The following is a 3,990-nucleotide window of genomic DNA, read 5'->3' as shown; positions in this document are numbered from 1 at the left end:
TTATAATCATAATAATTAATAATTATAAATAACACACACACGCGCACACACGCACACACACACACCCCTCCAAGCTTATAACTTACCTTTTTCTCTTTATGTTGTAATGGCCCCACCTGCTGGACATTTTAATAACAACAACAATATAATAATAATAATAATAATAATAATAATAATAATAATAATACTGTGGATTTTTAATAAGCGTTTACTCCTTTGGATTTCAGTCCAGATATTTAACACCAAAACTTCTGGAACTGTGCAGTGTGATGAAATGATGAGACAAACAAAATTCCATTTTCACATCAAACAGTGAAGTTTTATTTTCTGCCCAATAACTAACAGAGTATATCTAAAGTATTTTGAACATAATGTAATGTTGCTTAAAAGTAGCTTTTATACCAAGAGAAGCAAACCTAAGGATATTTATTAAAAAGCTTTTAGCATAAGTGTATACATAAGTGATGAAAAAAAATGATTAAATGATAATGAAGTGTCTTTCATGCTGCTTTTACACTTTTCCAACAGGAGCACCACTACAGATCTGTTAGCTCATTACACAACTCTTTTTCTCAGTAATCCAGATTAAAAAATGGTTTTAAATAGAGGAAATCAAAAGAGATATTTTCATAAATCTTTTTATATTAACTCATTACACAACTCTTTTTTGACCAGTATTTTGTCCTCCATGTGTGTTTTGTCACTTAACCCATATCTCATTACCTGATCGGTCAGGAGATTAAGAAAGTTTCACTATGACAAATTAAACAGTTTCTACTTCCTGTAGACGTGTCTGTAACACGTGCGCTGGCCGAGTGTAAAAGCAGCTGTAAATACACACCTGGATTTAGTTCAATTAAACACACATCAGAGAAACACTGAGAGATTCTTTAACACAATACAGCATTTTAATATTTCTGGTTGCAGAAGCTTTAATCAGCGTTATTTCAGCAAAACTGATTTTATGCCCTTTTGAGATCTAATAGAGAATTTAAAGAGGTTAGCCTCTCAAACCTTAACATTAACAATCACATAAAAACAAGTTTTAAAAATCTAACCCTGGAAACACACTGAAATCCTTACGATATAATTCAGTGAGTCGTTTATTCAGATTATCTATGCTGGGACGTCTGAGGTCAAATTCCTGGTCAGTCCCCCCTTGCTTAGCGATCCAGGCCCCCGATATGAGTCTCCTATTTTTGTCTTTACAACAGAAAGCGCTCCAATAATAACTGGGAATGTTAATTCTGTAATTTATGTTTTTATTGTTTCTTTTAATGTTAAACCAATTGTCTCCTGGAACGACCCCGGTCACAATGTACGCTGGTTGATTTTTGCACCTGTCAGTGATGTTATTAATCATCGGTGTCTCCACTTGCCTTTCCCACTCCCCATTGCTGGCCTCTGACTGGGGTGCTATGTTGGTTAAAGTGAATGTAGAATCTGCTTGATCCTGATCACCAGCATATTCACGTGGAAACACGTGACCTCGAGTATAGACAATTTTATTAATCACCCTGTTTATATAATCTGAGTTCACAGCCTGGTGAGTTATCTTCCCTGCTTCTCTCGGGGAATCCATCATCTCTTTTATATCTTCATATCCTTTGATCTGTTTTTCAAGCTGTTATGAAGGAAAAATTAAGTAGTGTGTTACAAATACATTAGGCAACACACTCAACACACTGTTCATGATAAATTAAAAAAGGATATATTTTTCAAAAAAAAAAAAAAAAATCACATTATTGGTATAAAATCCACTGTCTGAAGTGATCTTGTGCTGAAATAAGTATTACAGTAAAAAAAAAAAAAAATTTTAAAAATTGAATGTTTTATTTATTTGTTTGTTTATGGTTTAATGTTTTACATTATCCCCACATTTTGATTATTTTGTGTTTATTTACTATTTCTGTGTCTGCTAGGTTTTACTATTATGTCTCTCCTGCCTAAAAATCTTTTAATTAATGGTTAATATTAATAAATTAGTAGTTATATATATAAACACACTGACTGACCTGAGGCTCAATTTTCCAGTCCTCATTGCGTACAGTATTCACTCGCTGTGTAAACCTGTAGGCCGAGTAAACAGGGATCCTCCTCTCGGTGTCATACACGGTGGCAAATCTGTAATTGTTTTTCCAGCGCTGACAAATTTTCTTATACTGATGTCCTGTGAAGATAGTGGGGACGATGCGGACATTATGATCTTTTGGGTTTAGCATGAAGAATAAAGGACAGGTTTGTGGAAAAGATCCCACAACCTCCGTTAGAGTGAGTGAGGGAAAAGCAGAGAGCAGGAGCACCAGAGCGAGGAGCTTCATCCTGATACACATACGGGAGGAGGGTGTGAGGTGTGTGTAAGGAGTGTGTGAGGTGTGTGTAAGGAGTGTATGAGGAGTGTGTAGGGAGTGTGTGAGCAGTGTGCGAGGAGAACTGAACTCCACCTGAGGACAAGAGGAACACCATGTTCAAAGACCACGTTGACCAATAAATATCCAAATACATCACCTGAATCTCTCCATCTCTCTGATGAATTAATCATTATAAACATTTGGCTTTAAGAAACTAATCTGTAGAAAAACTTTTAACCTGCATATTTAATTAAAATGTATAACTATTTTAGTTTATTGTTGTAGCAGGTTTAGAGTTATAAAGTAACAAGTAATGTTTTGGCTGCTTAATTTATCATTTGTGAAAATGATTAAAAGAAGAAATAAAGAATTAAAAATATGCTTTTTATATGTATGTGCCAAATAGTGCAACAATAAAAAATAAAATAAAAAACCTTTTTCTTGTAAGTTTTTGCCCTAACAATCAAATTTTATTTAAATTTAAATCACTCACTCAATCAATCAATCAAATTAAGTGTTTTTGAAATATCTTATTTAATTACTTCAAGTAATTAATTCAATTCACTAGTTTAAATATTTACTTAATAACAATTAATTATATAAAGAATTTCTCATATTTTATATAAAAACAAAATATTTCCAAAATAATGTTTCTTAAAAGCCATTATACAGATTATTTCAGTTAAATTGTATTTAGATGGAAATAAAAAGAGTAAATTACACAGTTATATTAAACAAAATCCTTTAATTAGTTATTAAAAATTAAACACATTGTTAAGCTGATTAAAAGAAAACAAAATAGACGTCATCGTGTCTCTGTAATAAATAGTCCCTACCCACAATACCATGCAGGAATATCTACCTGCAAAGGGTAAACCACTCTCGGTGTTAAACTCTGTAAAGATCAGTGTGAGGACACTTTAGCACTCACCTTAGAGTCAGTCCTTGAGGATGCAGCCCCCGAGGTCGTCTCTCCCAATCCGCCCAGAAAGCACTCACGGCGCTACAGCACTTTGGGGCTCCAGCCTCACAGTGGGAGGTAGTCCTTTTATCGTTTATAAAATGCAAGCTGTTATAATAAAGCAATATATGATAGACGAGAATAACTAAGCAAAAAGGATCAAAGGGAAATAAGATATGAGCACAAGGACCTGTGTACCCAAATCAGGAACAAAGCCCAAGAACAGCATCTAAGTGCATCAGAACACCGTATATACCCTGGTTCTGTGACCCATGTTCATAAAATACTTCCCTACCAGCACAAGGTCGGTTTATACCTTTTATGGTCATAAGCATTAACTACTCTTATAGAATCAGAAGTGAATAAAGATAGATTACGTTGTGCAATCACTAATGTTGGGAATGTTGGGTTTCTCAGAAACAAAGTAAACCAGGGCTAAGCCCTAATTCGGTCGCGTTCCGAGTGTGCATAACAACATAATAAAAATATGGTGAGAACAGTGAGGAAATGAGAACTAATCAGATGATAGAATTATACTGTAATACAAGTGATGAGTCACTGTTTCTTGATATTATAGTAATTATTATACAGATCAGAAATAGTTAGTAAGCAAATTCAGTCACAACCTAATGCTTATTTAAGCTAATATATTTCTTAAAGAAAAGCCATTTTTTCACA

At 33.9% G+C, this 3,990-nt stretch overlaps 1 long non-coding RNA gene across 1 annotated transcript; it reads right to left on the bottom strand.

Moving 5' to 3' along the window:
• Window positions 1-337: 337 nt before the first annotated feature.
• LOC128527153 (uncharacterized) lies at window positions 338-3,546 on the bottom strand. Its single transcript, XR_008360844.1, has 3 exons — window positions 3,283-3,546; window positions 2,016-2,444; window positions 338-1,624 (listed from the first exon to the last, which is right to left on the bottom strand). It is a non-coding gene; the product is annotated as an uncharacterized LOC128527153 (long non-coding RNA).
• Window positions 3,547-3,990: the final 444 nt, after the last annotated feature.

Source organism: Clarias gariepinus, chromosome 6 (assembly GCF_024256425.1).
Source record: "Clarias gariepinus isolate MV-2021 ecotype Netherlands chromosome 6, CGAR_prim_01v2, whole genome shotgun sequence".
NCBI lineage: Eukaryota > Metazoa > Chordata > Actinopteri > Siluriformes > Clariidae > Clarias > Clarias gariepinus.
This window is presented reverse-complemented; position numbering and strand designations above follow the sequence as displayed.